Genomic DNA, 14302 nt, shown 5'->3' on the forward strand with positions numbered 1-14302 from the left:
AATTGAAAAACAATATGCAGTTTGATTTATTTTTAACTATTACACAAATTATCATGCCTACATTAATATATTTTACACTTTGGATTACATTAAATGTTTCCTTTCATAGAAATCATCTTTGGAATTACTAGACACTAGTAGATATATTCAGGGCAAGGCGCTATTATATACTTTTATTTAAAGTAACAATAATACATAAGAAGATGGTTGAACATGCCCGAAGTTTTGGAACATTTAGTTATAAGTTCTTTTGGGATCCCAGATACATGAAAATGTTAAAAATAGAATGTATGTGGAAAAGTACTCCAAAGAAACAGTAAATTTGTACAGTATATAATTTACTTTCACTGTAACTTAAGAAAAAGGTTTTAGGGAAAGAAGATGACAAATTATATTCTCTCCAGATTCAGTACAGCAGGTAGAAGGAATACATCTGTGGGTGTGCAATTGACAATTGTATCAAATATATATCAACATTAAGTAGGAATTTGAAACAACGTGTTAAAAGTTGCACAGAATTCAAAAGAACATAAAACAAGTAAGAGTGGTATTAGAGTGAAATAAACACTGTTATTAAAGGTATTTTTCTTTTTCACTTTATTTTAAAAAATACAGAAGAACTTGAACGAGGGCATCAAGTTTAATTATAGAAAACTGTATGCCTTGTATTTATTTTGTAGAATTTTTACATCTGCTTTCTCTTTTTGTGGAATGATAGTGTATTTATTCTATGCTCGTAATGCAACATAGGGGCCAGTAGTTTGGTTAGTAGGTGGTAGGTTTCACTTTAATGTAATTCTACCATATTTTTCTCTATTTCTTATTTAAACAACAGGGAAAAACATGAAAAATGTGTTTACCCTCTCCATTCAATGAATTTGGGTTTAAAACTTAAATCTGGGATAAAAGACAATACAACCTTTTTTATTCTCAATTTAAATCACTATTTATGTTGAGAATGCTTTGTAAAGTGCTGGGTGAAATTACAAATATTATGGTGCTATGCAAAATAAAGACAGTAAATTTATGCCAAGTCATACTTTGATTTAAGCTAAAAAGATGTGAGTAATGTTTTAAACACTGTTGAAAGGTATCATGTAACGAAGGCTTTCCAAACTAATAGCTACAATCCCATGGTGCTTTTGTTCAGTCTATCTCAAGACCTAATGGGTCTCTGTTGTCATAAAAGTTACCAAGGAATGTAAGTATAAGTTATTTAAAGAGTGACTTCACTACATCAAAAATGCAATGAAATTTACCTTGATGTCAGACCTAAAGAGAAGAAGTTCACTGAAGCATTCAAATCACAATATAAAATCTCTTTCATATGATAAAAAGAAACTGTATAACTCAGAGCAAATAATTGTAGGTGTAGTTAATCATTTCATTCAGAAGTATTGTACATGCACATTGTAAAGCTATAATTGTAGACACTGTACCCTGGTTGAGTGTAAAGCTATTAGAATATAATTATATTAATCTAAATTTGAAGTTACATTGTTAGGACAATTACATTGTAATTTCATGAATTTCAAACAGCATTTATTGTAAAATTAATTGAACAAGTTGAATTCCAAGGCTGGCAGCCACTAAATAGAATTAAGGAAATCAAAGGAAGAAAGGTCCATTATAACACTCTTTCCATACTAGCATTTAATGGTGCTTTATAACTATCCAGAGGGTTGCACAGAATCAGTTTTGTCAATCCATTTAATCCTACTCTGAGTTCTTAGGGAGCTGATGGTTATTCCAGCAGCATCAATATCACCAGTTTATTGCGGGGCATAATCATGCACAAACCATCTCTCATTCTTAGTGGGCCAATTTTAGAATCACTAATGAAAATCAATACAATTTTGTAAATTGCTGTACCAAAAGAAAATCTCTTGCAGGTGAGGAAAGAATGTGTAAACTTGACACAGTTACTGTGCCTGAATTTGAACCCAGATTTGTGGACCTCTGAGACAGAAGCACTAAGCACAGCACCACTATGCCATCCCAGTGCTAAGGTAGTTCCTTCGCAATATAGGTGCTCAGTGCATTTAGCCTAGGCACTGATTTTGTAGATTTTATGCATTTTCCCTGTGTCTATATTGTTATATTTCAAGTAATATGGCTTTCCTTCCATATCCCAAAAACCCAGAGATTAAGTCTTAGCTTGGTTCCTACTTTGTGCCAGTTACCCGTTTACTCCTGGGATGCATAACAGTCTTCAACAGACCTTCCCGGGTTCGCTTCCCGGGTCCTCCCTGGGTGGAGTTTGCTTGCCGTGTCTGCATGGTTAGGTGATTCTAAATTGTCCCGTGTGTGTGTGTGCCCTGTGGTGGGCTGGCACCCTGCCCAGTGTTTGTTTCCTGCCATGCGCCCTGTGTTGGCTCGGTTTGGCACCAGCAGACCCCCTTAACCCTGTAGTTCAAATATAGTGGGTTGGATGATGGATGGATATATATATTGTGGCCAATGGGGACACTCAAGTTCCCTAGACACCCAATACAAACAAATCTCAATATACAATGGATTCTCTATTGGTGAGAAACTTTTCTCCAAGAAAGAGTTTTTTTTGGGGCTCGTTAGTTCCAACAGCTCCCCCTTGGCAGCACCTACGGGACTGAAAAGGGCTGAGCCAAAGACCTTCAGTTCCCATGATGCCCTATGGGAATCCGGAACGCTGCTGCAACTCGGGAGGGGGGTTGTCATCTAGCATTCTGGAGGAGACAATGCCTTGCTGTCTCCCCTGTCCTTCCACAAATAGGAAATTTCGGCTGTGCAAGGATCCCACACGTCATTCACAATATATATATCTCTCTATTATTATAAAAAAAATCCTGGGATGAGACGAGCCTTTTTAGCCTGAAATGAGACGTGACTTTTTCAGAGAGATACTTTCATGTCCCACGAGACGAGACTTTGTGAAAAGAGATTTAGTCACGCCCGGGGCTGGAAATAAAAGACAAAGAGTAGATGACAAAGTAGAACATCATAAAGAATTGAAAAACATTGGCGCGATACACATGCAGAGTAGGTTAGAGATAATGAAAGCACTAAAATTTGAAAGTCTCAAAACAATGTTAATAAATTGCATTAGCGCAAACAAACGTAAATTATTACTTGGTGAAATAAGGGAACAGCGAAAACAGATTGAATATATTTAAATTATTTAAACTTTAACTCAGAGACTTGTAGATCGTGTAATTCGTGTTGCCATCAGGGAAAAGTAGTGTTTCTTCCAATGAAGAGGAGTATCCGCGAGAATTAAAATATTTGTTGTTTGGTGAAAGTGAAATCCACATAAGCGAGCGGCAGAGACATGAAGTGGCTGGCGCGTAGTGCATGGGGGTTGGCAAGTGAAGTAAGCCGAGTATTATATATGAAAATGTATGCCTGGAAGTGTGTGTGTGTCTGTCTGGCCCGGAAGTGAGACATGGAGTCGGGTAAGGGCTCCACCTCTGAGGAAATAGAAAACTCTCTTGGCTGCTAATAACAAAAGCAGGGCCAACATATCAGCAAAACGAAACCTCAGAAGAAAGACAAAGTCGCTTAGCCGCTAAAATAGGCAAAACGGTATCCCTTTTACTTCTCCCACCACTAATGCACAAGCGATGCAAGCACATCAGCAAAACAAATCCTCCTAGGAGAGAGATGCCCAGAGTAGTTTCTTTCAATTACCTTTCATCTCTATATTTTAGTTATTTTTCTGACGATTTCAATAGTTTCTAGGACGGGCTTACACAGCTAGTGTATATATAAGTATATATATATATATATATATATATATACAGTGGAGGAAATAATTATTTGACCCCTCACTGATTTTGTAAGTTTGTCCAATGACAAAGAAATGAAAAGTCTCAGAACAGTATCATTTCAATGGTAGGTTTATTTCAACAGTGGCAGATTGCACATCAAAAGGAAAATCGAAAAAATAACTTTAAATAAAAGATAGAAATTGATTTGCATTTCATTGAGGGAAATAAGTTTTGAACCCCTACCAACCATTAAGAGTTCTGGCTCCCACAGAGTGGTTAGACACTTCTACTCAATTAGTCACCCTCATTAAGGACACCTGTCTTAACTAGTCACCTGTATAAAAGACACCTGTCCACAGAATCAATCAATCAAGCAGACTCCACACTCTACAACATGGGAAAGACCAAAGAGCTGTCCAAGGATGTCAGAGACAAAATTGTAGACCTGCACAAGGCTGGAATGGGCTACAAAACCATTAGCAAGAAGCTGGGAGAGAAGGTGACAACTGTTGGTGCGATTGTTCGAAAATGGAAGGAGCACAAAATGACCATCAATCGACCTCGCTCTGGGGCTCCACGCAAGATCTCACCTCGTGGGTGTCAATGGTTCTGAGAAAGGTGAAAAGAATCCTAGAACTACACGGGAGGAGTTAGTTAATGACCTCAAATTAGCAGGGACCACAGTCACCAAGAAAACCATTGGAAACACATTACACCGCAATGGATTAAAATCCTGCAGGGCTCAAGGTCCCCTGCTCAAGAAGGCACATGTGCAGGCCCGTCTGAAGTTTGCCAATGAACACCTGAATGATTCAGAGAGTGACTGGGAGAAGGTGCTGTGGTCTGATGAGACCAAAATAGAGCTCTTTGGCATTAACTCAACTCGCTGTGTTTGGAGGAAGAAAAATGCTGCCTATGACCCCAAAACACCGTCCCCACCGTCAAGCATGGGGGTGGAAACATTTTGCTTTGGGGGTGTTTTCTGCTAAGGGCACAGGACAACTTAATCGCATTAACGGGAAAATGGACGGAGCCATGTATCGTGAAATCCTGAGTGACAATCTCCTTCCCTCTGCCAGGAAACTGAAAATGGGTCGTGAATGGGTGTTCCAGCACGACAATGACCCAAAACATACAGCAAAGGCAACAAAGGAGTGGCTCAAGAAGAAGCACATTAAGGTCATGGAGTGGCCTAGTCAGTCTCCGGACCTTAATCCAATAGAAAACCTATGGAGGGAGCTCAAGCTCAGAGTAGCACAGAGACAGCCTCGAAACCTTAGGGATTTAGAGATGATCTGCAAAGAGGAGTGGACCAACATTCCTCCTAAAATGTGCAAACTTGGTCATCAATTACAAGAAACGTTTGACCTCTGTGCTTGCAAACAAGGGTTTTTCCACTAAGTATTAAGTCTTTTTGTTAGAGGGTTCAAAACTTATTTCCCTCAATGAAATGCAAATCAATTTCTATCTTTTATTTAAAGTTATTTTTCGATTTTCCTTTTGATGTGCAATCTGCCACTGTTGAAATAAACCTACCATTGAAATGATACTGTTCTGAGACTTTTCATTTCTTTGTCATTGGACAAACTTACAAAATCAGTGAGGGGTCAAATAATTATTTCCTCCACTATATATATATATATATATATATATATATATATATATAATAGTGATTAATTACCAAATGATACCAAATATATTGTGGTAGATAGGGGGCGCTCTCGCTCCCTTGAACCCCTGTCCACGACTCCAGACACCAGGTAAAAGTCCAAACTTTGACTTTATTTTTATACCAACAATCCTCCAGCTCCCAGATGCGTTGCCACCTTGCCATCTGGGAGCTCCCACAGTCCTTTTATATTCCCTGACCCGGAAGTGTTCTTAATCCCCAGTCCATGTGATCCTCAATCACTTCCAGATCAGGTAAAAGTTCTTTTCTTCAACCCGGAAGCCCGTCGCTCTTCCTATGACGAACTTCCGGGTCATAGGGCACAAATGAGTCTTCGGTCCTCCCTGCAGCACCCTCTTGTGGCCCCTGAGGTATCCAGTAGGGCTGAGGATAAAAACTACATCGTCCATGATTCCCTGCTGGTTTTCGGGGCACCTCTATACTGCAGAGAGGCTCCATCTGGTGGCCTGGGGGTATTGGCTGGGATGATAAGCCGGCCACATGTCACAATATATATATGTAGGTTTTAAAATATGCCCAGTTCAAATCGTGACAAAAAAAGTTACATAAAAACGTCACATAAAATCATTGCATAAAATTGTTGCACTTTTAGGCTTAGGATTTTATATGTATAGAGTAGATATATATATCTATATATATATATATATATATATATATCTATCTATATATATAACTTAATAGGACAAGACATCACTTTTTCCCTTCTCTGCACACCCTGAATTATAGTGCAAAGTACTTTCCTAAATTATGAAAACTTATAAAATACTTTTAACTCATAGCAGTAGGACTAAATTTGTGTCACTCAGATTTTTGGGAACATTAGGACTATTTTCCTACTCTGACATGTTTGATAAATACAGCACAGGTACTCTTTTGCCTTGGTGCAGTAAATGTCAGTGGCTTTTGTCTCTCTTCAGATAGGCACTCAGACTCTGTGGTACCTACCATGTCACCTTTCCTGTAGTGTTCTTGAAGTTTTGCTTAGGATTCCATCCTGGCCAATGTTCTTTCTCTCTTTCACTGGTGTCCCTGACAATTTGACTTCCAAGGTATCATACATGAAGAACTCTAGCTACCCCTGCTTTCCCATGCTGTCATTATGTGTCAGATGTGCACTGGCAATCGGAAGGTTGCCGGTTCGAATCCTGTAAATGCCAAAAGGGACTCTGCTCTGTTGGGCCCTTGAGCAAGGCCCTTAACCTGCAATTGTTGAGCGCTTTGAGTACTGAGAAAGGTGCTATATAAATGCAAAGAATTATTATTATTAAAAGATAGAAAAAGAGAAAGTGAGATGCACTAGTTTTCTGGCATCTTTCCACACTGAATAATTCTATCAAGCAGCTCATAATTATCAAAAACAGTTCTTCAAAAGTAAAACTCACAACAGAGTGATTAATAGTGAAAACAATAAATTAAAGGAACAGACTGAAAGCAACAGCTCTTTGCCCTGTCTCTTGGAAAGCTAGCTTTCCTGTTTCCAAAACACCATGCAGAAAGTTATTTTTCTGTTCAGACATCTCTGTCACAACCCTAGATTCCAGCTTGATTCCATAAGTTTTACATGTTAGTCATATGGGCTAAGATCATTTCCAGTCAAGCTTTGGAATCACTTACAGAACCAAGCCTCTTTAACATCTTCTCATGAATCATGCTGTCATCTTATAGGCTGCACATCAATGACTAGAGGCCATCCAGGTTTTTTAGATTAAATACATAAAAAGACAGCTTGATCCAAAGTCTTCTGAAATGATAAAATGTGTTGCCCAAACCTAATAAGAGTTATTTTGCCTTTTTAACAATCCATCTTGGAATCATGCCCTGAACAAGTTGGTTGCCAACTATCCTTGGCCCATAGTGGCTCACCTACACTGTGGGGATTCTGCAGTGAATACTTTTTATTCGCTTACTTTTAACTCACTATTTTGAAACTTCACTTTTATTATTTCTAAGACATCCGCTAGATGCGTGCCCACGTGTGGCATCTTTTTCTCTTTATTAGTATGTGGAGGTGTTTTTTGAGTGCTAGTTGCAAATGTTATTCCCTCTTAAACTCTTATATCTGGAACCTTCTCTGTCTTTTGCCAATGTATTGTGAGAGTCTGGTCATGGTATCCATTCAAAGTACATAACATACTGTAGGCAAAGTTAGTTTTTGCTTCAAGTATAGAATTCCATAATGCATTCTTGTGATATCAGTCAGTGGTGGGGTAGTGTTTTTGACTCTAACCACTTCTTTGACTGGGTTCATCACCCTATGATTAAAGACTAAATTTATTTATATTTATTTGCACAATATTGGGTGATTTGAAGTGTTAGGGCCAGATCCCAAACCATGAAGACAAACACACAAAGCCATACAAGAACAGTAATGACATGTACAGTACAAGAGGTTTTTTAATGAAAGCATGCCTCAGCTCAGGTAAAGTTGGTCTGCTGGTCCCTAACCTGAGTAGGGGGTGTGGTAAAGTGAGGTCCGAAACCTATCAGCATCTTTTTAAATAAATAATTGCCCCACTTAAGGAGAGCTCATGGTAGTGTGGCGAGAGAGGGTCCCAGGCGCGATGCACAGGTGTGGGATCGTTCATGACCATCATTGATGCTGGGAGCTGCTAATTGCCACAACTATGCAACGTCCCCATTTTAAAAGGGGAATTGTGAGGGGAAAAAAAGAAGACAAAAAAAAACAAGAAGAGATAGGCAGAGAAGGGGAGAGAGAGAGAGAAAATGAGCCAGCCAGCTTGAGTAATAAAAGTCAGTGCAGTCAGTGGTCCCTAGATGCAGTGAAGGATCAGCTCTGTAGGGATGGATCGTCCCCACTGAATGTGTAGAAGAGTGGATGTGATGAAGGTGGTGTCCTCTCCAGGGATCCAAGGTACGCTGAAGTGAGTATAAATGAAGACGAGAGGACACCCAACTCTGAGTGGTCTTGCGACACAGCTCAAGGCAGCCAATGGTCAGGATGGAGAGGACTGCGGCTATTAAAGTCTCTGCCAGCTGAGTGAGTAATGGGTGAGCCAGGGAGACTAGGAGGAGTTGTGCTTGGCTAATTCAGGAGTGTAAGCAAGTCCTTGACCCAATGACTGTGATGGTTATTATTCTCATTTTACACATTGCTTTTAATTACACGGATTTTCATTTTTATGGATTATTTATTTATTGAAGAAGCACTGCACTATTTTGTTTGGACACTTGAATGAACTGTTTTAATAAAAGCACTGAAAACTTTGCACCAATCCCCCTGCAGTGTGTTTGTCCTCATTTGCACAGCTCATCCTGGTCATGACTATCGGCAGTGTCGGGATCAAGTGGCTCCCAAATGAGAAGAGGAAGCATGGAGCTGGACCCATACCGTCACAGGTGGATGCTAAGGATTAGTAGTCACTATTGTTTATAATTAATGTCCCTGAGCTTGGAGCTTAAATGTTTGCATAATTGGGCTTTCTTAGAGGTCTCCATTGGTACCAAATGCCAGACACATAGGTATGGTGAGTGCCTTATGAGGGCCTTGTTTAATAGGACATAGGTGAAGCAAGAGGGTATCGCCCAGTCTCTAAAATGTCTTCTGTTTCCACCCTTAGAGTGGAGCAGGACACCCCTGTCGAATCCTGATGGCAGTTCTGGTCAAACTCAAAGGACCAGTGAAGTTTTTTTTTTCTCTATTTTGTCAACTGATGTTTCATTATTATCTGTTGTTGCACTTAATGTGTGATGTTACATTATTGTACTATTGCAACTCTGTGGGAAACATGAAAATAACAATTTTATTATACTGTATATACATGACAGTATATACAGACAATTTGAACTTGTAGATTTGACTTTGATTATTTTTCCTTCCTTGTAGCCTTTGCTTAATATACTGATAATTTGCCATGTTTCAATAGTTTAGTATTTGGAATTTTTAAGGACAAAATTTTCAAAAAATATTTGTATACATTTGCATACAGTATGTTATATGTATTGGATATTTTTATGTTCAGCATGATGTTTAAAGGTAAATTAATTTGTGTTTATTTTAAGTATTAGTTTTTTTGTTTTTTTTAAATATACCACACTTGACTCCAAAACCCAAGTAACTCAATTGAGGACTATTAGTGTACAAGACTGGGTGGTACTGCCTTGATAAAAGGCCTAAAAGGAACATGGCAATAAGTTTATTACCTGGAAGGATCCAGAGAGGAGTTCTGCCCTCAAGATAACCCTGGGCATTCCTAAAAGGAAAAAGCTGGGGACTTCACAAGCAACCTGAGAGGCTGCTCCAGGTAGTAATATATTTCCATGCAGGGAAACAAGAGTAAATGGATGAGAGACTCTGGTCTATCTGGTGGACTGCAAAAGCTTTTTATTAAACACATTGTGTGCCATCAACCACTATAATTTTCATTATACACTAATTCACTAAATTGGAAAACTCTTTAAAACTTTTGGTTTGGTTTGTCAATTACATTTTAAAAAATGGCATATCCAGCAGAATAATGAGGATGTAAGTAGCAAATAGACTGTATTGTAAATGATTGGAAAGTTCATCAATATGATCACTATAAGTTATTTTACAGGTTGAAAGCATACAGTTTAAATTTTCCAATTTACTGTACATACGGTTGCTGAACACTCAATCATGAAGAACAAATATTGTAATATAACAAATTCTCTGTGTGTGTGTGTGTGTGTGTGTGTGTGTGTATATATATATATATATATATATATATATATATATATATATATATATATATATATAACTTGCAAATAAACTTACACATTGCATACAGTATATTGCATATAATTATATATAAATGTACATGCATGCTAAGCCCTGTATACTACTGTATACTGTGTAGGTTTTACTTATTTTTTATTTTACTTTTGTGAACTGTTCTGAGTAGACAAGTATGAATTTTACTGTATTATATACACATGACAATAAACTTGACTAAACCTGTTTTTGAGTGTTTTAAGATTCCATCAGTTACTATAAGCAGTAATGTTGACCATATTGTTGTTTCTGAACAAAGGCAGGGAAAGCAGAACAACCTAAACAGTACCAGTGTATTTATGGTGACATAAAATATTGCCGACATGTGTTGCTGTTAAATGCTAGAATCCTTAGCACCCATGTTAGTTCCATCTAGTTGCTACTTTCCACTCCTAACGACAAAATAGACATAAACAATGCAGAACACAGGAGATGGTGAATAGCTTGTGCCTCTTTGCAAGATGTAGAAAGCAGTTCAGAGATAAGATACGTAGAGTGTCTGTAGCTAAGCATGTATGCAACATGAGCTGGATTAGCCAGGGCACCTAATTTGACTATAGTTGAAAACATTCTACCAACATGGCACTCCATTGACTACAAGTTTGTGGTAAAGCAAACAATAGTATAAAACATGACATTTTTTTCCACGGACATTTTGGAGCTATGGGAAACTTTTCAGCTTAAGATAGGTTAACTAGAAATGAGTTCAGGGAAGTATTCAAAACATGCAGTACTAAATAAGCCCACTAATTTCAATATGAAAGAATAACAATGATAACCAGAGTAGCTGATCAATTTGAATTCTTCTACTGTTTTGACAAAGATAACATTTTAAATCAGGTACATCAATAAGTAAATAAATAAAAGTTGACCAGAATTTTAACCAATTGCAATTCCCTAACTTTCCCAACACTGCTCATATCGATTTGTCACCTTATATTGCAGAAACAGCTACTTATACTGGCTGTAGTGAGAAAAGTAATAACATTTTGTTTATAATTTCAGATCTCAATTTGTTTGGCTTTACTACAAGCAAACTGTAGCATAATGTTACCTTGTTAATGCCAGTTAACTTTGGCAGTTATTCTGGTATGCAGTGGTGCTTCTGCATTAAAGGTCAATGGGACACAGTACTTCCGGATGCTGTCCAATGTAAGTAATGTGTCCCTCAACAATTTATCTTACAACCCTCAACTTTGTCACCTTAAGCAATTTTTTTTCAGATATTCCTCTATATGGTCAATGTAATTTCCTATCTAGAAAAAAATGTTTTAGGAGCATTTAAAATTGTCTACATGCTGGATATTGACCCTGCAGTGTTCTAGGTTTATGATGGTGTCAAAAGATACTACAGTGTTCTCATCCAATCAAAAGAGATCAGGCACTATCATCTCATTGTTTAATTAATATTATTTTTTGATCAAATGGCATGAGAAGTTGTACATCTTGCTAGTCATTAACAAATGAGGGACATACATTATTAGTTAAGTAAGTTAGTGTTAACGTTATAGTTAAGTCTTTACAGATATATGACAAATTCTGCTATGGTTCCACTAGAATTGTAATGCCAAAATGCCACTGCTGGTGTTTAAGCTAAGCTTGGGAGTATTGCTGTCAGCTTGTCATAAACACTGAGGGTGGACCTTTTGTTGTCACTTTCCAATCATGTTGCTATGCCGGGATGAATGGTCTGCATTGTGCACTTGCACGTTTGTGAATATTCTTTCAAGCCTTTGAATATGTTCTTTGAAATAGTTTTCTGGTTGTTGGATTTCTGCTTTACTACATTGACTTTTGTGTAGTGTTTCGGCTCTGATGACCTGATTTTTTTAATTTCCCAGTTCTAACCTTTGGCCTCACTTTAAACAATGTTTTGTCTCCTGGTCCCTTATTCTCTTGCCTTTGCGGCCTGCAACATTTTTTATATTTTAGCAGAACAATTGTTTCAGTTTAGAGGTCAATCACTGGAACAGAAAGATTCAGCAGCAAAGGACTATCGTAATGCCATCATTTACATAAGCCATTTAAAAACCATGGATTTGAAAAGGCCGCTCTTCTTTATGCAGTGGAGCAGAGGTTCTGAATACTTGCTGAATGACACTGTAGACTACTTTGGAGGTTTATTTATTTATTTATTTATTTATTTCATTCAAGTGACAAGATTAATGTAAATTCTTTGTTTGAAACTTGCATTTGTAGTGCTTTATTTTTCAAAAAGCAAGAAATACAACAATATTAATAAAAATTAAAACTGAAATAGATTAACAGACATAAACATTTCAAAATAAAATTATAAATTGTCAACACAACAACATGACTGTAACTGGAAGGATTTGAACTTATTACTAAAGACTGATTAACAGCAATTCAAAGTATAAGTGTTTCCCAAATAAGAATAAATGCATTAAAACTGGGCAAATATCTTCCTCCATTGTTCACTAAGATCTATGAATTGGTGAGTGTTACTCCTCAAATTTCCCCTGAATTTGCTAAAACGTTCTCATTGGAAAAACTTCTGATGTTGTGTAGCGATTGGATGTTAATATTGCTTCTCCTGCATACATTGGCAAACATTGGTAAACAGGAATCATAGGTATTTGCTTAGATAATATTGTAATACTTTAGTTTCATTTAATTTTATGATTGTATCAGGCTAGTCTGTTTATTTCAGAGACCTTAAATTTATGTTGATAGGTTATGGGATTGCTTTGGTTAGATTATGATTTTACTGTCACTATTACTGTAATCTTCCTGGTACACTAACAGGTTGAGTACAGATCAACACTTTTAATGCTACATTCACATTGCAGCTCAATTTCATATTTTTCACTCATATGTGAAACACTCAAACCTCCTCAAGGAAATGACTGTCTTTATGAGCTCCCCTTCTACTGTACTAATTCCTTTCATAAATTTAAGCACATTAATTATGTCCCCCCTTAATCTCAGCTTGCTTAAATTGAAAAGTTTCAACTCCTTCAATCTCTCCTCAAAGCTCATACCTCCTTATTCAGAGGATCAGCCTAGTCACATTCCTCTGAACTTTCTTTAGCATTGCTATGTCTTTTTTGTTAAATGGAGATCAGAACTGAACTCAGTAGTCTACATGACACCTCACTAATGCATTATATAACTTAGGCATAACCTAACATCCTATTCAATCTCTTAATAGCTTGTGTACACTGTTTGGATGTAGGTGTACTTTCAAGTTTCTGACTCCCCATTATGTATTCAAATCTAACAGTTCTACTCCTTATGTGTAATACATTACATTTATATACAGTACATTAAATTTCATCTGCCACAAAACTTCCCACACCTGTATCATATTCAATTCCTTCTGTAACAATTTAGCTGATTCTACATTATCTGTGTTTACACCTAGTTTGGAATCACCTGTAAACTTAAACATCTTACTGCTTATATTCTTGTCCAGATTATTGTTGTACAGTATATTAAAATCAGCAGCAGCCCCAGCACTGATTCCTTGAGGGACACCACTTTTAACATCACTTAATTCTGAAAAAGATCTCATCACCGTTACCTTGTTTGAGCCAATTTATAACCACCTAAAGATTGTGGCCTGAATTCCCAGTTCCCAGGGGGTCGATAACACATTCCTAATGTGAGTCCTCGCTAGCTCTATGTTGCATTCTGAGAGCCTCTTGGAACCATGGAAGTTTATATGTCATTAATAAATAATCCATTAAAACAAGTTTAAAATTTCAAACTGTAATTTGTTCTTTAAAAATACACACGCCATGGTGCAATCTTCTAAAACCAATGTCAATTCTGCTTACCTCGCATGGGATCTTGCTGCAGAGGAGACGCCCAACTGACAGGCAGAACCAAACTTCAAAACTAGGCTTGGGTACTGCTGCTGTCTGAGGCCCCTAGCAGGCACCACGCCAAGCAGAACTTTGCAATGTCCGCCTCCCACTGCTACTCATTGGACTTATGTGGGAGCCCCAGTATGAGCAATGGGTCACTCCAGCTGCTCCAAAACAAATGCTTAACTAGAGTGGCCCTCTTCAGCCTCCTTGAGTCTCGGCTCTATGCTCATCCTAGGGGTTCTTCTTCCAGCTGCCTGTCCCCTCTTCTCTGCATCTTGGT

Source organism: Polypterus senegalus, chromosome 2 (genome assembly GCF_016835505.1).
Source record: "Polypterus senegalus isolate Bchr_013 chromosome 2, ASM1683550v1, whole genome shotgun sequence".
Taxonomy (NCBI): Eukaryota; Metazoa; Chordata; class Cladistia; order Polypteriformes; family Polypteridae; genus Polypterus; species Polypterus senegalus.